Source organism: Garra rufa, chromosome 20, assembly GCF_049309525.1.
Source record: "Garra rufa chromosome 20, GarRuf1.0, whole genome shotgun sequence".
NCBI lineage: Eukaryota > Metazoa > Chordata > Actinopteri > Cypriniformes > Cyprinidae > Garra > Garra rufa.
The window spans coordinates 11618144-11638541 of NC_133380.1; positions in this window are offsets into that span (position 1 = coordinate 11618144).

Below are 20398 nucleotides of genomic sequence, written 5' to 3' on the forward strand. Positions count from 1 at the left end.
TCTGTCCGTCCGTCCGTCCGTCTGTCTGTCTGTCTGTCCGTCTGTCTGTCCGTCTGTCTGTCGGTGTGTCTGTCTGTCTGTCTGTCTATCTATCTGTGTGTCTGGTTGTCTCTGTCTATCACTCTCTCTGTCTATCCATTTGCCTGTCTGTCCGTCCGTCCGTTCATCTTCCTGTCTATCTATCTGTGTGTCTGTCTGTCTCTCTGTCTATCCATCTGCCTGTCTATTTATCTGTCTGTCTGTCTGTCTGTCTGTCTGTCTGTCTGTCTGTCTATTCATCTGCCTGTCTGTCTGTATATTCATCTGCCTGTCTGTCTGTCTATCCATCTGCCTATCTATCTGTCCGTCCGTCTATTCATCTGTCCGTCTGTTCATCTGCCCTGATGTCTGTCTATTCGTCTGTCCATCTCTCTGTCTATCCGTCTGTCTATCCCTGTGTCTATCCATCTGCCTGTCTATCTGTCCGTCCGTCCGTCTATTCATCTGTCCGTCTATTCATCTGCCCTGATGTCTATCCTTCTGTCTGTCTATTCGTCTGTCCATCTGTCTGTCTGTCCCTGTCTGTCTATCCATCTGCCTGTCTATCTGGCTGGCTGGCTGTCCGTGTGTGTGTGTGTGTGTGTGTGTGTGTGTGTGTGTGTGTGTGTGTGTGTGTGTGTGTGTGTGTGTGTGTGTGTGTGTGTGTGTGTGTGTGTGTCTATCAGTCTATCCATCCGTCTGTCCGTCTGTCTGTCTGTCCGTTTGTCTCTATTCATCTGCCTGTCTATTTATCTGTCCGTCTGTCTATCTATCTGTGTCTCTGGCTGTCCCTCTGTCTATCCATCTGTGCGTCTATCTATCTGTCTGTTTGTCTGTCTGTCCGTTTGTCTGTCTATTCATCTGCCTGTCTATTTATATGTCTGTCTGTCTATCTATCCATCCATCCATCCGTCCGTCCGTCTGTCTATCTGTCCGTCTGTCTATCTATCTGTGTCTCTGGCTGTCCCTCTGTCTATCCATCTGTGCGTCTATCTATCTGTGTGTGTGTGTGTGTGTGTGTGTGTGTGTGTGTGTGTGTGTGTGTGTCTGTCCGTCTGTCTGTCTATCTATCTGTCAGTCTGTATGGTCTTCTATTTATCAGTCTGTTTGTCTGTCTGTCTATCTGTCTGTCTGTTTGTCCGTCCATCGTTTTATCCATCGTTCTATCGTTGTTCTATCTTTATCTGTCGTTCTCTTTCTATCTTTCTATCTATCGTTCTTTCATTCTATTGTTCTTTTGTTCTATTTTCATATGTCCATATATCTATCTGTCTTTCTATGCATGTCTGTCCATCTGTTTATGCCTGTCTGTCTCTCTGTATTTGTCTTTTTCTCAATATTATGTATCTGTCTGCCTTGGTTCTATACGTCTGTCCACTGTTGTTGTGTCCACTCTTTGATGTATATTTGTGACATAGATGAGCTGCTTATTAGAATAATCATGTAATATTTTACTGCATACATCATTTATACTGAGTCTTTTCTGTCTAGTGACCTGTATATGTGACATGACCTCTGCTGCGTCACTCCCTAAGCGCTTTTGATGAATTCCAGTCATAAATCTCTGTCTACAGATTCTGCTGAACACTCTGAGGCCTGACACAAGAGTACAGACTTTACATTTGAAGGTACTGAATGATAAAGGAGCTCAAAGTGCAGAAAGTTGACAGTTAAACTGAAAGGAAAGTGCAGAGTCAATTTGATTTTGATATTGATATTGATATGTTCTCCAGTCGAGAAAATGACATCTTTGCGCCTTGCACACCCCTCGCATAAAGTAAGCACATCTCTCTGACAGTTTGGCGACAAACACCGGTGTGACCTGACATTGACGGAGAGGCCAGTTGGGATCAGAGTAATTTCTAAGGGCTATTTTGAGTGTGAGACAGATGCCTCATTTACGTAGATCAATAGAACAGATCTCGGGGGTGGAGTGGGCCGGACTGACACCGGGGAGGCCCATGTGACTCTCACTAGAGGCTTGCTATATATTTTGCTATATATATCACAGCCTCTCACTGGGTGTCATATTGCCACGGTTACCAACGTGCCCAACGCGCCAGCACCTGACTCGAGGTGGTGAGGGGACTCGCTGAGATGGATAATGAGATGAGTCAGCCATGACATGGCAGAGCAACGGAAAGGAAAGTGTAGGACAAAAAGGTGGAGATAAGGGTTGTATAGAAAGGTTAAAGAACTTGATGCAGTGATTAGAGGTCGCCACGTCATCACTCGTGATTCGCTGAGTCATGGTTCAATAGACTAGACTTTTTTTCTCTAATAAAGCTATGATTCACAACAAAATTTAATTACCTAAAGATCAATTTCTAATTCATTAGAGCAGTTAAAGATGTTTTTGTTGTCTTATGAATAGCACGTCTTCGATTCATATCAAGATCTCTAAAGATCGAAGAGGCCAGGGTAGGATGAGGCTAGTTTTTTTTAAATATTAATTTTGAAGAGTCAGATAATGAGTAACACAAGTTTTCTTTGCTATACTGACACTAATTGAAAAATGAAGGTAACACTTTATTAAATAATTTAAGGTATATTGTCTTTTTGATAAATGAGATGATGTATGCTTATGGTGTTTTTATTTTCGCCATTTAATCAGCCTTGGCTCTTCTCTGCACAGCTTTGATATATGTGGCAATATCCAGTTCCTTGGTTAATGTTTTTTCAATGAATCGGTTGATTTAGTTTACCAAACTAGTTTGAATGATTTGTTCATGAATCAATTCTTGTGTCTCAGTCCTCTGAAGTAAAGAATTATCAGTGAATAAAGGCTGAAATTTCATTTGTTCCTCTCTCAAAGCTATCATATGGCTTTAGAAGAAAATGAGTCATATGCTTTCATGGTGCTTGGGTGTCTTTTTTTTCATGCTTGAAAGCTTCAGTCCCAATTCAGTATAGTTCAGTATGCTTCACACAACATATAAGGTTAACTTTCATGCTTTTTATAGCTATCACACAGCGCCGATCCTGCCTCATTTGGCACCCTAGGCATCACTGTTGCCACTTAATGGCTTAGACCGGCCCTGCTGTCACATCTTGTGAGAGCCAAATAAACCGTAATAAAACTTCCTGTTTGAATTTTCTGCAAATAATCAACAGTGTATTGTTTTATTGTGTATATATTTTTATACAATTTGTTGTACTTTTAATAGTTTTATTTCTTTTTAATTTTACTTTATTTTTATTAAAGTCTTAGATTTTTTTTGTTCAGTGTTAGTTGTATCCATTCAGTAATTTTAGTACTTAAAATATTGTTTACTTTTTTTAATCTAAATCAAATATTTATCCATTTAAATCTCATCAAGTTAGTGTTTTTAAACATTTTACATTTATTCCAAAAACAAACACATTGTAACAGTTTAAACAATAGATTTTATTTGTGAATTTATGTTCAGCTTCTTTTTTTGCAGATCATCATTCATCAAAGCTCAGTAAAAGAATCTTTAGATAATGTATGTTGCCTACTTTTTAGGTTACTTTTACTTTTTAATCTAACTTGTAACTTAAATTACACATCATATTGATATAAAATAAAGCAGAGAAAGAAAATATATTCCTTTTTTTCCTATATCATAAAATGTATACTTGTATAAATGAATGGTTTTGATAAATGGTCTTAATTTGTGTACCTTTTCTTAAATATGATTATATTTCATGCCTTTTTTTTTTTTTTTTTTTTTTTTGAAGTAACATAGTCAGACGACGTTTACATATAGTCCACAAGAGAAAATAATAGTTGAATTTCTAAAAATGATGCTGTTCAAAAAGAAACACCATGCTCTGAAAGTGCTGAAAGTGAAAACTTTTGGAATTTGAAGATCAGGGTAAATTTAACTTATTTTGTCTTCTGTGGAACATGTAAGTAGCTTCTGCAGGGCAGAACTACATGGAAAAAATATATATATTTAGGCAAAATAAGAAAAATGTATTCATTCCGTTCAAAAGTTTTCACCCTTCAGTTCTTCATGCATCGTTTTTTTCTTTTTCTTCAGTGACTGTTTGAACCTTCTGTAATAGTTGCATATGAATACCTCAGTTGTCCGCTGGATCTCAAATGAATGTCAAAATTATAGTTATTGTTGGAAAGGGTTCAAATGCACACAAATGCTGAAAAACCCAAGAATTTGTGGGACCTGACAGACTTTTCTAAATAACAGCATTCTGTTCAAAAGTTTTCACCCCCCATTTCCTCATGCATCGTTTATTCCTTCTGGAGCATTTGTGAATTTTTGAACCTTCTGTAATAGTTGCATATGTGTCCCTCCGTTGCCAGCTGGATCTCAAATGAATGTCAAAATCATAGTTATTGTTGGAAAGGGTTCAAATACACACAAATGCTACAAAAACCCAAGAATTTGTGGGACCTGGCAAATTTTTCTGTTCAAAAGTTTTCACCCCCCAGTTCTTCATGCATTTTTTTTTTTCCTTCTGAAGCATCAGTGAGTGTTTGAACCTTCTGTAACAGTTGCCCACTGGATCTCAAATGGATCTCAAAATCATAGTCATTGTTGGAACAGGTTCAGATACACACAAATGCTGGAAAAACAAAGAAATTGTAGGACCTGTCAGATTTTTTCTAAAGAACAGCATTCTGTTTAAAAGTTTTCACCCCCCGTTCTTCATGCATCATTTTTCCTTCTGAAGCATCAGTGAGTGTTTGAACCTTCTGTAATAGTTGCATATGAGTCCCTCGGTTGCCCACTGGATCTCAAAACTATACAGTCATTGTTGGAAAGGGTTCAAATACATGCAAATGCTGAAAAAAAAAAAAAAAAAAAAAGAATTTGTAGGACCTGACAGATTTTTCTAAAGAACAGCATTCTGTTTAAAAGTTTTCACCCCCCAGTTCTTCATGCATCGTTTTTTCCTTCTGGAGCATCAGTGGGTGTTTGAACCTTCTGTAACAGTTGCATATGAGTCCCTCAATTGCCTGCTGGATCTTAAATGGATCTCAGAATCATAGTCATTGTTGGAAAGGGTTCAAATACACACAAATGCTGGAAAACCAAAGAAATTGTGGGAACTGATGGACTTTTCTGAAGAACAGCAGGCAGTACAACTGTTCAGGACAAAAAAGGGACCATCACTAAACAAACAAAAAAAACACAGCTGTGGATAATTCAGGTAACAAAACGGCATTAAGAATCAAGCATATGTAAACTTTTGAAAGGGGTAATTTTTATGAATTCATCTATTATTTTCTTTTGTGGACTATAGGGGAGAGTGGGGTGATTCGTGCCAGTGGGGAAGTTGTGCCACCCCTTGTTTCTAGGAAACCATAGAAGAAATTGGTCATGTGACCACATACTTTTGAAGAGCCATCCAATTTACCCATCCCTCAAAGAAGAGAGACACATGGCATGAGGGCTAAGCACATTTTAGCTCAAAAAAACTGTTTTTTGCCTTTCAAAGTAAAATTTATATGATCAAGGTTTTTTGATTGTTGCGTCTGAACAATTATAGACGGGTTTGAAAATATTTCACACATGTTTTAGTGCTTTAGTAGGCTACACAGTGAGTCCATACAGTTAGCATTATGTTAGCTCTAAACTGCGGGATCATGCTAGTCTGTCAAAATTGTCGGGCTGTGCTGATTTGTGCCAAAGGGGCAAGGTTAAGTTGTGCCAGTGGGATGTTAAGTAATAGTCCGGATCTAGACCATCTAGGGCTGACCAACCCTGTTCCTGGAGATCTACCTACCTGCAGACTTTAGTTCCAGTCCTGCTCCAGCACAGCTGTCTGTAACCATCACATGCTACCTAAGAGATTAATTAGCTGGTTCAGGGGTGTTTGATTAGGGTTGGAGCTGAACTTTGTAGGATGGTAGATCTCCAGGAACAGGGTTAGGCATCCATGATCTAGACCCACATACCCACAGGGGATAATCTGTGTGAGGAGATGAGCGTGCCTCATCAGTGTTTGATTTACCTGCCCTTTGTCAGTTTTTTAAGTGGCAAAAGTCATAATGGGATGTTCAGAAATGTTCATAAGAAAGTAACTTCTTTCCTATATGTTACATAATTGACAGACAGCGTTTTGTTAACAGGCAGCGTTCTGATTATTCACAAATATCATATATTGTGTATTTGAGTTTTTTTTTTTTTTTTTTGGTGTTTTACGAAAAAGTAGAAAATATGACATGCCAATAGTTTAGTAGGGTAACGATATCTAAATAAACCTTAAATTAGCAATTTTGTATTGAATTTGTCTTGATTTTATATAGCATTACAGTTCATGACATTAAAATGTTATTTTTAACTTATATAATCACTGGCAAAATTTACCCCACTGTATTCTCCCCAAAGGCACAACTTACCCTGCACCGGGGGCAAGTTGTGCCACGAGACCACTTTTTTTTCTGAAAGCTATAATTCTGAATCAGTTTATTTCAGATCCAAAGTTATTGTTCCAGGGGATGCACCACATCCTGAAATATATGTACATGCTCAAATTGGAGGGATTACTGTCATGGCTTCACTATAAAGTCACTTTGAGTAAAAACTGGCACAACTCACCCCACTTTCCCCTATGTAAACATCTGTTATGTTTTTTTTTTTGTTTTTTGTTTTTTATCTTATTCCTAATTCTTAACTTGCATTTTGTATAATTCCTCTTATTTTGGTAAAATAATGAACATTTTGCAGATTCTGCAAGGTGTATGTACATTTTTACCTCAACTGTAAATGATCACGTTTTACCAGTTGTAGCGAATTTAGCTCAAAAGGGAAATGTATATTAATAATTACAATTAATTATTTATTAATTACCATTATTTATATCAGCCGCCAGTAGTAACTGTAGCGGAATCGAATCGCCATCAATTAATCTGTTCGTCTAGCAAACATTCAGGGTAATTTCATATAAGCTCCAAGCAATGATATTTTCTTGGCCACAGAAAAATAACACTCTTACAGTATTAATGCATTAGAGCCTGTAGCTTGATTGGAAATCGTAAAGGGACATTAATTTGCAAGGCAGAATCAGAGACTCATGTCATTTGTGCACAAGAGTTTTATTAACTAATGACTAACATATAACTAATCTAAACAAACATACAAACATACAATCACTCGTACAGGGTAGGTTAGGAGGATGGCTAGAACAGTACAGGAAAAGGGGGGTGCGGCTGAGCGGACCATCTGAAAGAACCATCAGTTTCTAACGCATGTAGCGTCTGGACCAATCAGACATAGTTATTTGTTACATTTAACAAATTATCCTTAAAACCAACAAGCCAACTTTAGGTTGGCGTTCTAGAAACAACCCCCAGTTCTACCAACATTAAAGCAACTGGGCCTTAAGGGCTCAGTTGCCAGGGCAACTATCTGATAACACCAGTTTTACGATCCAAAGGAATGCAGCAACTTTAGGAAAGACATTTGGCCTACTGAAATGGACTCTTCCCTAATTTATAGGAAAACCTTCCTATGAATGAACACACAAATGGTCCATTCATTGTGTATATCATTGTGGTTTATGTACCTTGTCTTTTTTTGTGTGTGTAATGTTTTATGCATGTGTTAAGATAGATATAGATAGATACATTATGTAGATATATTATGTACGTGTCATGTTTGGTATCTATGAATTCGTACCTTGATGATCTAAAAGATGATGCATATTATATGTTGATACACATGTAACGTATTACAGTTTCAAGAATCTGTAATAGTTTTGCAGGAATATCCAATCCTGGCACACATGCAAATAGCCTGCTTTCAGACAAAGAGTCATAAAAGTTCACACTATCTCCAAATCTCCCGCTTGGAATTCAGCCGTTCTCATTGGTCAAGACTACTTTGAGAGGTGTCACTCTTCCTAGAATATAAAAGGACTCACACACAGTTCCGCCCAAGCTCTTCTGAAAAATCGTGATTGCAGCTGGTGTGGAGGGCCTCCACAGGCCCAGGCCCAGAGGGGGGCCTCAACACATGGAGCTGTGGGACTCTCCTCAGCCTGAAAAGAGTCAGACTAACACCACTGGAGTTCATTTCACCCAACCATGGAACTTATCATCATGAGAATGACCACGATCAGACATCTCTCTATCTTCACTCCTGGCCGTCTCTGGATCCCCAGCTCTGAAGTGCGGCCTGCGGTTCCTCAGAACTGCTCACTTGGGAGAGAAGACTCTCTTAACCTCAACAGAGTCAAGGACAACCTTGGAGTTTCAAGAAATTGCAACTTTGGCCATCAAATGGAACCATCCAGGACTTCTTCAGAGACTCCACGAGACTCTCGGTCGAATGCAAGTATCGTTTCTTCCACTAAACAGAGGTTTGGTGTAAAGCTATCGTATGCTATGTTTTCGATTAGAAACTGATGGTTCTCTTAGATGGTCAGCTCAGCCTCACGCCCTTTTTCCTGTACTGTTCTAACCATCCTCCTACCCTACCCTGTATGAGTGAGTATATGTTTGTTTGTTTAGATTAGTTATATGTTAGTCGTTAGTTAATAAAACTCTTGTGCACAAATTACATGAGTCTCTGATTCTGCCTTGCAAATTAATGTCCCTTTACGATTTACGATTAAGCTACATGCTCTAATGCATTATTACTGTAAGAATGTTATTTTTCTGTGGCCAAGGAAATATCATTGCTTAGGGTTGATACGAAATTACCCTGAATGTTCGCTAGACGAACAGATTAATTGATGGCGATTTAATCCCGCTACAGTTACTACTGGCGGCTGATATAAATAATGGTAATTAATCAAAATTAATTGTAATTATTTATATACATTTCCCTTTTGAGCTAAATCCGCTACATGCAAAACGCATGTGATAGCTTACACATAACCTCTGTTTAGTGGAAGAAACTATACTTGCATTCGACCGAGAGTCTCGTGGAGCCTCTGGAGAAGTCCTGGATGGTTCCATTTGATGGCCGGAGTTGCAATTTCTTGAAACTCCAAGGTTGTTCTTGACTCTGTTGAGGTTAGGAGAGGTCTCTCTCCTGTGTAAGCAGTTCTGAGGAACTGCAGGCCCCACTTCAGAGCTGTGGATCCAGAGACGGCCAGGAGTGAAGATGGGGAGATGTCTGATCGTGGTCATTCTCATGACGATAAGTTCCATGGTTGGGTGAAAATGAACTCCAGTGCTGTTAGTCTGACTCTGCGGGGTCCACGCAGCTCTATAGGTTGAGGCCCTGGGGTATGGGCTCAGTGGAGGCCCTCCACACCAGCTGCAATCTAGATTTTTCAGAAGAACCTGGGCGGAACGGGGTGTGAGCCCTTTTAACATCTGGGAAGATCACACCTCTCAAAGTTGACTTGACCAATGAGAGAGGCTGAAATTCCGAGCGGGGGGTTTCGAAATGATGTGGGCTTTTACGACCCTTTGTTTGAGAGCAAGGTATTTTGCATGTGGGTAAATTCATGTAAATCTACTAGGGATTCATGAAACTCTAATATGTTACCTGTGTATCAACATATAATATGCATCATCTTTTAGATAATCCAAATACGAATTCAGAGATACCAAACATGACACGTACATAATATATCTACATAATATATATCTATATCTATCTTATCACATGCATAAAGACATTATACAATACAAAAGACAAGATACATAAACCGCAATAACATACACAATGATTTGAGGCTGTGTGGGTGTTCATTCATAGGAAGGTTTTCTTATGAATTAGGGAAGAGTCCATTTCAACAGGCAAAATGTCTTTCCTAGAGTTGCTGCATACCTTTGGATCGTAAAACTGGTGTTATCAGCTAGTCGCCCTGGCAACTGAGCCCTTTGGCCTGTTGGTGCCTTTCGGGGTTGTTTCCAGAACGCCAACCTATAGTTGGCTTGTTGGTTTTAAAGATAATACTGTTAAATGTAACAAATAACTATGTCTGATTGGTCCATACGCTACACAGTAGATGTAATCACATGCTCCGTCTCATGGGTGTCTCATGTTACCTAGTGACTGATGTGTTATGTGTCGATATGTTAAAGTGTCACAACACCCCCCTGTTTCAGAGGTGCTTTTTCACACCTCTGGTTTAAAAAAACTTTCTGAAAAGGGGCAGTGTTCACTGGGGATAAAGGGTGGGGTACAGTGTGGAGACCAGGTGGAGACTGCATTAAAGTGGGAGTGACAATAAGTGAATAAATTCAGCTAAATTGAGGCGCTGAATGTTTGTTCACACCTTTACGGTGTGATCATGTGGCGAAACAGTTGCTTTATACTTGAAGCATGAAGCAAATGTGGAAAATAGACTGCTGACGTCACCTTGACAGTTTATGAAATTAGCAGCTCTCTCGCTTGTTACTACTTATGTGAAACAGATCACCTCCTATAGAGCGAATATAGCCGTTAGCACCATTAGCACCTTAGTATGGCTGCCTGACGACCCATATGCCACGATATTTGATCAGACTCTTATATTAATGGGCTGCACAGAATCACCTCACACCGAGCACAGATTTTTAAATTACATCTTTTTATTCTCTTTCCCGCGGTACGCTGTTTGAGTGGCTTTACCTCATCAACCCCTAAAGCTAGTTTGGAGAGATGTGTGTCAGTGCTTGACTGTTGTATTAGTACTTAACGGCTGCAAAGTCAAGAAGCGGTTTGGACTTGTCTCTCTCTCTCAAAGATGACTGCTTTAGAATTAGACTCATGTCTTTTCCGCTTGTTCGAATTTCCTGTGTTTTCTTAAACAATGAAAGGATTGGGTTTGAACCAAACGCCGCTGGACTGAGAACTACTTCGTTTTAGTAATCAGTCCCTGTAGTCTTGAATCAAAGACACATCTAGACGGTTTCGCTCGCATGCCAGATTCGCCGAAGTCAAGGAGGTCACATTTTTCTGACATCTACAACTTCCGCCTCATAACAAACAGGCAAAGCATGAAGTTGCGGTCAGTCGCCTTTCGCTCCTGTTCATGTAGCACGGTAGTTCAGTGAGACCTGCGGGAGAAGGACGTCATTAATCTTCATTCTACACCTTTCAGTTCATATTAAGCAACACAATACCAATGGGACTGTTTGAAAGAATGCCTGAATTATTACTATGAAGCATCTGTCCCCGTGGCATTAACTAATATAGACTGCACATTACTCGCTTTAAAAGTCATTTTTAACACCGCGGCTAATGAATGTTAGCCTGAGCGCTGAGGTAAACATTAAATGTGACAAATGGTGAATGTGAAAATGGGAAGAAACAACAACAACAACAACAACAACAAAAGACTGATGAGATAATCATGGCTCAACATACACAAAGTTTAAGCAACCTTTTGCCATTTTCTGCCATATTTAAAATATTTTGTAATAGAAATTATATTTCCTTTTTTATTATTATTTTATGTATTAATGCACACAATTAAATATTTTTAAAATAAATGAAAAAAAATTAAGTGAGAAAATTAAATGACTTCATGCTCATTTTGCTACTTTTATATTTTTGTAATTTATCATTAATTTTAACCGTAAATAGGAAACAGCTGTAATTTGTAAAAAAAAAAAAAAAAAATTACAGATTTTTTTTTTTTAATTACAAAAATTAAAAAATATATGTATTTTTACAATAAGTCAATGCCATTTTCTGCCATATTTAAAATATTCTGTAATAGAAATTATAATTCCTTTTTATTTATTATTATTTGATGTATTAATGCACAATGACATATTTTCAAAATAAATGAAAAAATTAAGTGAGAAAATTAAATGACTTATTTTGTTACTTTTTATATTTTTGTAATTTATAATTTATAATTAATTTTAACTGTAAATAGAGAAATGGCTGTAATTTGTACAACACTTATTAAACAAATATATATATATATTTTTTTAAGACAAATATTTTAAATAAAATACATTTTTCTCACATAAAACATTTTTTATCGATGGATGTGTTAGACCCCAAATACTTAGCGATTTAAAGTTAAAAAAAAAAAAAATAGTCAATGCCATTTTTTTGTCATATTTTAAATATTCTGTCATGGAAATTACATTTCTTTTTCCTCTTTTTTGTAAGAAAAACCTGTCTTGCTATAAGGGTAATTTGATTTTTTTTTTTTTTTTTGTATTAATGCACACAATTAAATATGGTCTAAATAAATAACAAATAAAATTCTGCTGTTTTAAAAATAAAATTGTCATTTTGCTGCTTTGATATTTTTGTCATTAATAATAAATTTGAATTGTAAATAGAAACAGCGGTAATTTGTATAAAAAATGTTGAAACAAATATATGTATAAAATATTTTAACACATAAATATTTAAAATAAAATATATTCTTTATTTGAATAATTTTTATGTATATGTGTTTTCTTTGTTTCAAATTCTGGGTGTGGGGAAAAGATAAAGCTAATTTTAAAAAATAGCATTAATATGACTTTCTTAAAACAAAAGAATAAAAAGGGATAGTATTTTTATAAACAATATATGAGGTTATGAATATGTGCAGGTTTGCACATTCTCCTTTGTTCTGTTATTACAGTCATCAATGCCACTAAATTTCGTAAATCATCTTTTCGGTAAAGATGAAGAGATCAGCGAGGGTAAATCTGTTTACGTGCTGCATGTACAACAGTGTCATTACATGCATAAATAAGTCTGCTGTCTGCGTTTCCTAGTATACCTGCCTCTCCAAAACATATTCACCAGAATTGTTAAGCAGTTTTCCTCAGAAACACAATCTTTTCATAATCGTTTCATAAATCCTTCATGGCACCACACGCAGAGACTCCGATCGGGCGGGCGAATGAGACGACTGCTGTACGGCGTTAGTCATGGTTATGAAATTTGTTCTCAGGCAGTGAAAACTGGTTACACCAAAGCGGAGAGTTTCTCAAGGCAGTGGGGCAGAAATATAATTTAAAAGTCAATTTGTCTGTTTATATTTCCTTTCCTGCGCTTGTTCGTCTCCATTATTTAAGAGGAGCCGGGAAATAGTGTGAGTGTGGCTAATCCACGTCAGAATTTATTGGGGTCTGTCTGTTTCAGCTCACTCAAGGCTACTGTGACACACACTGAGTCTTCAGACATTCGGTGCAGCTCGGAAAGTGATATCACCCGAAAATTGCTTTCAGAGACTCACGCATGTGGACAGGTTGGCTGTCATTAACCTCCCTTTGCTGTCTTTGTTCTCTTCTACCTTTCTTGGTTAACAGAGCTGGGTAGAAGGTAACCAGTAACTTAAATTAAACATATCATATTGATATAAAATAAAGCAAAGAGGACAAAAATATTAGCCTGTCAACATCATAAAATATATACTTATACAAATGAATGGTTTTAATAGTCTTAATTTGTGCTTTTTTTCTTGCTTGAATATAATATTTTAAAATATTAAAATTAATGTTTAAATAGTTTATTTTGTTTTATTTGAATAAACTATATATGATATATGAGCAGTTGAAGTCAAGTTTTCATACACCTTGCAGAATCTGCAAAATGTCAATTATTTTACCAAAATAAGTGATCATACAAAATGCATGTTATTTTTTTATTTTTTATTTAGTACTGACTTGAATAAGATATGCCACATAAAAGACATTTACATATAGTATGTAATAATAGTTGATAGAGAAAATAATAGTTTAATTTTTGTCCCTTGTTTGTCCTGAACAGTTAAAGTGTCTGCTGTTCTTCAGAAAAGTCCTTCAGGTCCTACAAATTCTTTGGTTTTTCAGCATTTTTGTGTCCAACAATGACTGTATGATTTTGAGATCCATCTTTTCACCCTGAGGACAACTGAGGGACTCATATGCAACTATTACAAAAGGTTCAAACACTCACTGTTTATTTATTTTCTTGGTTTAAGACTGCAATTCTGGGTCTGAAGAAAAAAAAAAAGAAAATACATAAATTTCCTTGAGCACTATATCCCTGTTCTACTAAAGCCATACGATAGCATTGTGGAAATATCAGCATAATTTAAAGGAATATTTCTAGGAATAAAAAGCAATTTTTCCCATGCTGTTACAATGAATGGTGCTTTCATTCTTCAAGAAGAACACAAAAATACCATAAAAGCAGTAGTAAGACTTGAATAATGGCTTAAATTTCAGGCTGTTCCTCACACAAAGCTATTGTATGTCTTCTGAAGACTTGAAACACAGTGCACGTCTCATATGGTGCTTTTAAGTAATTTTTGCGGCTACAATTTGTCAGTTTCCTTTTGTGTTCCTCAGAAAACAAGTGTATGCGTCTAGAACGACAAGAGGGAGAGTAAATACAGACCGAATTTTAATTTTAGGCGAACTTGTCCTGTAATGAGGAGAATGTGTTGTTTTAGTGGTTGTGTGTGAAAGCAAACAGACAAGCAAGATCGAGGCGATGACTCAGTCAATAAAGCATAAGTCCCATAGACAAGACCAGCACGGTTTGAATGGCCATTTTTGTGAAGTGCATTCGGTACCATGAAGAGAGAACGCTTGGCCGGGTTCGTCTGGGCCTTGATGTAAATGTCAACATAATTACTGCAGAAGCCGAAACAATGACCTGTGTAGAGAGAGAGAGCATCGGTCCCAAGGAAACGCGCCACTTACCGCCTCCTTCTGTTTCTTTGATGTCTGCTCTTATCTCTCATCCTCTTGAGTTCACAATAGCTGACCAAGGAAGGAGACGTGTATCTTTTTAGACAGCAAGCCAGCCAAAAATATGTGCATTTTGCCTGCAATGCCTTTTGATATCTGCTTTTAAAATAAGATATGATGTGGCTCATGCCTATTATGTGGCACTTTATATGCTTGTGCTGTTACATAGAAGTATTTCTATAAAAGGGTATATGAGATCTTGAGAAATATGCCAGTGGTCAGTCTCAGGCAGATTATTAATTACTGACTTGATTACTTACATAATGGTGAAATAATGAATGGGATGAAAATTAGCTTACCTGAGTGTGACCATTTGCTTACTTGAGTGTGTATGTCTTGAATGTGTGTGTGTATACTTGTCTGTTTACAAGCCTGCATTTATTTGGTCCAAAATACAGCAAAAGCAGTAATATTGTGAAATATTTGTACTATTAAAAAAAAAATGCTTTCTATTTGAATACATTTTAAAATCTAATTTATTCATATTATCAAAGCTGAATTTTCTGCATCATTACTCCAGTCTTCAGTGTCGCATGAATCATCAGAAATTATTCTAATATGTTCAAGAAACATTAACATATATATTAACATATATATTACACATATATTATAGAAAAAAATATATATAGAAATTGTTCAAAAGTGATGATAAAGTAATAAATAATAATAACAACATATATGCTGTTCTTCTGAACTTTCTATTCATCAAACCTGTAAAAAAAAATCTACTCAGCTGTTTTCAACAATATTAATAATAATTATAATGTTTTTTGAGCAGCGTTTCTGAGTATTAGAATGATTTCTGAAGGATCGCGTGACTGGAGTAATGATGCTAAAATAAAACTTTGAAATCACATTAAATTATATAAATTCATTATGTAAAATAAATATAATTACATTTTAAAATATTCTATAAAATATATAATATTCTATAATATTTTATATATGGTCAGTAATAGTTTTAATATAAATATAAATATCTTAACTTAACAATTTAAATAACTTTTAATATTTTACTTTATTTTATTTTGTTTTTTAATCCAAAACATTTTCAGAAAGTATCAATCTTCTTACTGAACAGGATTACCAGTTAAAAACTATATTCTCAGGAAACATAATTTGTAACCTGATTAGAGGAAGAATCAAATGAATAACCATCTGGAATATATCTTAATAAATTCCCGTTTTTGTGGCAACCGTTTGTTAGTAGTGACAAAAAATGACAATATCAACTGAAAGCGAAGTAGTGAAAGAATTCACCTATACGTTCGAAAGGAATGTGCTTGAATAGTGAATCCATATTCGGAAACGAACAGAAAACAAACAACACGTTATATGGAGCCACTAAAGAGACATGAATAGCTGCTTGCAAGCAGTAACCTGTTACATTACAGTGTATAGAGTTTCACTTACCACATAAACAGAGTAAGTAGAGATGACTGATAGGACGATGGTGAATAATTTGCAGATCTTGAGCACCAGCACAAACATCTGATCTTGTAAATTGAGTGGTAAGTATGCCGCTCCATAGTAGGCTATGTATAGATTACGTGTGATTGAAAGTAAAAGCAATCATGCAAAAGTGATTTCAAATGCTCTGGATATTAATAGCGACTCCCAGATGCCCACAGTTTATATACAGTATAATTACCCAGTATAATCGTGAAAAAAGCATTGAAATATATGTCTACCTCTCATCTCGTGTATATTCCCTTTAAGGGTTCCATAGCACACGTCATTTCCTTCTGAACACGTTATTCGGATTCTTTCTTTATAAATGTTGGGGGTTTGTTGTTTTATCCAGTATGTACATGAAGGGGATATGACAAGTGTAGTAGAAATGACCCATGTGCATATTTGCATTCTTATAGACAGCTTGCAGGGTTTTTGTGCCCAGTTATTGCGACAGAAGATTTTTCCCTGCTGTCATTTACATATCCGCCGTTAGTTCGCTTCATCCAGCGTTTGTACCAAATTCAGAATGGCCTGAGAAAACATAGGCGCGCATCAGAGAGAGAAGCCCTGGACCCGGTCAGAGGTATTAGTGACGCATTTGATCATGCATGGCGGACTCTCTCCCCGGGCTGTTCTGGCCTGTCTGACGGCAGCTTGGCAGGAGGCGCTCTTGGATGCGGGCTGCTCGCCTTCCTCTCTCCAGCACTGAAAGTGAGGGCCTAGTGCAAAATCTGGCCAAAAATCACTCGCTTATACACATAAAGGAATCTTGCCATTTTATGTCTAACAGGTTTTTCATCTCGTTGCCAAAGCTTTGTGATTAGCAGAATTAGCTGCAGGAATCTGATAATTCAGGTGAGATTTGAAGAGGGATGGATGATGGCTTGACGATCCAGTGAGGGTGAAATTCCTCTTTTTGCACAGTTCATGGAGTCTGGTCTTGTGTAATTGCACTTTTGACTTGCGGCACAAAGTCTGGTGCACTTTGCAGCTTGCTTTGGCCAAGAATGACTCTTTAGAAAACAAAGGTTTGATTGACATGTCAAAAGACCAAGCAAAGTTTGCTTTGTGCGATGTGTCTATGATCATTTGTACAAAAAACTTTGTTTAATATCTGTCCAAAAGTAACAAGTGGTACTTTCTACCAAGTGCTTCTTAAAGGGAACCCTGGGTATTAAGACTTGTATAGCTTAATATAATATAAATGATGTCTCTTACTGAAATGTGACCCTGGACCACAAAACCAGTCATAAGGTTAAATTTGACAAAACTGAGATTTTGTCATAGGACAATATTTGGCTGAGATACATCTATTTGAAATCAGAAATCTGAGGGTGCAAAAAAAACAAAAAGACTGAGAAAATCACCTTTAAAGTTGTCCAAATTAGGTTCTTAACAATGCATATTACAAATCAAAAATTACATTTTGATCTGTTTACAGTAGGAATTTTACAAAAAATCTCCATGGAACATGAACTTAATTTCTTAATGATTTTTGGCATAAAAGAAAAATCTAAAATTTTGACCCATGCAATGTATTTTTGGCTATTGCTACATATATACCCCAGCGACTTAAGACTGGTTTTGTGGTCCAGGGTCACAAATATGTAGGAGAAAAGCCATGAAATATTTACGTTATTTAAAAACCCACATCCTTTTATACATGTTTTGGACTATGGGGGACACCATTATGACGTGAATGGTTGCAGAGTGAGCTGCTAGTGCTATCTGTTGCTATTTTTTTTTTTTTTTTACCACAACACATCTCAAAATACACAACTCGGAAAATAAAATACTGATACAATGACCACATCCCCTGAAAGAGCTTATAGGTGGTGATAGATATAAGTGTAGGCTTAAATTAAATGCAGTACAATCAAATTTCCCCACAAGGAGTCTAAACACCCCTGGATATCAAGTGAAATCTGCGTTGAGAAACTTCTTCAGTGGCTGCGGTGTCTTGAAAAGCGTCAGCATGTTTACATCGTGCCAGGATGGCATCTAGCGTTTCTTGTCTCTGCCATTTGTAAGCTCTTTTAGTAGCTGTGGTCTACTGAAAGCCTTAAAGGCATCAAGGCTAAAGTGGAGAGAACAAAGACGCGGGTCTTTAGGAAGCTTTATTCGTCCACAGGCATCTTCCCTTTCTTTTCTCCTCCTCTTATTGCTAGGAAAGCAGTGAGGACTTACATCGCTTTTCTTGTTGCTCTTTGACTGAAAATTCTATGTGGCATCGTATCAGTATTTTATTTTTCGATTTGTGTATTCAGAGTTGTGTTGAGGTAAAAATAGCAACATATAGCGTTAGTAGCTCACTGAGTGCAGTAATTTCACATTATCAAAATAATGGCACCCACATAGTCCAAAATATATATATGAAAATATTTTGTCATTTGAAGCCATACAAGTCTTAATACCCAGGGTTTTTAATAATGGCTTTTATTTTGATTTGTTCCTCACACAAAGCTATCGTTTGTAAGAAACAAATAGCCCGACGTTTTTGGAAAAGCATGAGGGTGAGTAATGATGACAATTTTGCATTTTTGGTGAAATAGTGAAATATTGAGAGAGACTTACCTCAAGATGTTTCTTCAGGTTAGAGGTTGAATCTTTTGAAGCGGATAGAAGTTTGGTTGCTGGCAAACACATCTCGCATTGAACTGTTATGTTGCGACCTTTGATGAATTTGTAAGTAAAATGTTCTCTGGATTTCCATGAGTAAAATGCATTGCGCCCGTGGCTTTCTGAATCCTCCTCCATGTGTGACTTGGGAGCGAGCAGGTTGCTCATCGATTAAAACAAAGTACACGAGAGAGCATATGGGAAATATCCTACATGGGGGAAAAAATATTTTTAGTTGTAAACAAAAAAAAAGTTTGGTGTATGCATTTACAAGAAAATATTAATTCTAATATTAATTATTTCTATTTTAAAATTTGTTTAATTCAATGCTCAATTGTAAAATTAACTAGTAATTTCTGAGTGGAAATTTCACAGCAAATTATTATTATTATTTTTTTCCCTCACTGCTGTACAAAAGTTTTTATAAATTTATTAAAGAACTTTCTTATGCTCATCAAGGCTGCATTTATTTGATCAAAAATTCAGAAAAAATGTAATATTGTGAAATATTATTTCAATGTAAAATGATTCTTTTCTATGCAAATTTATTTTCAAATGTAATTTATTCCTGTGATGCAAAGCTAAATTTTCAGCATTATTACTCCACCAGTCTTACTGTAAGTGTCGCATGATCCTTCAGAAATCATTCTAATATGCAGATTTATTGTTAATGTTGAAAACAGTTGTGCTGCTTAATATTTTGTTTCAGGATTCTTTAATAAATAAAAAATTAAAAAGAACAGCATTTATTTCAAACGGAAATCTTTTGTAACAATATAAACTACCATTTAAAAGTTTGTGGTCAGTGAATTTTCTTTTTTTTTTTTTTTCATTTGAAAGAATTTCATACTTTTTACCAAGGATGTTTTAAATTGATAAAAACTAATAGCAAAGAATTATATTGTTAGAAAAATAAAATATTTTGAATAAATGCTGTTCTTTTTAACTTTTTATTCATCAAAGAATCCTGAAAGAAAAAATCCAAGGTTACAAAAAATATTAGCCAGCAAAACTTTTTCTAACATTCATTATAAAAGTAATAAATCAGCATGTGAGAATGATTTCTAAAGGGTCATGTGGCACTGAAGACTGGTGTAATGGCAGATTAAAATTCAGTTTTGCATCACAGGAATAAATTAAAATTTTAAAATATATTATGATAGAAAACCATTATTTTAAACTGTAATAATATTTCACAATTTTGGGGGGGATTTTTGATGTGCATAAGATAATTCTTTAAAAACATTAAAATATTATTGAACCCAAACTTTAATAGGAATTTACATTGCAAAAATTTTCTATATTTTATACATAATAATTATATACACTCCTGTTCAAGTAAGGTTTTTTTTTAAAGAAATGAATACTTTATCAAGGATGCATTAAATTGATCAAAAATGACAGTAAAGGCATGTATAATGTTACAAAAGATTTTTACTTGAAATAAATGCTGTTATTTGAATTCTCTGATCAAAAGGAATCAAGGTTTCCATAAATAAAAAAAAATTAAAAACCTTCAAACAAAAATGTTAAGGACTGTTTAAAGTTGACCATAAATTAAATTATAATATTAAATGAATGAAAAAAAAAAAGATTTAAATTGTAGTAATGTTTCACTAAATTCATATTTGCTGTATTTTTGATCAAATAAGTGCAGTTTTGGTAAGCACAACAGACTTGAGCTTTAAAATATTACTGACTCCAAACTTCTGCATATATTTCCACTTGAATTTAAAGGAA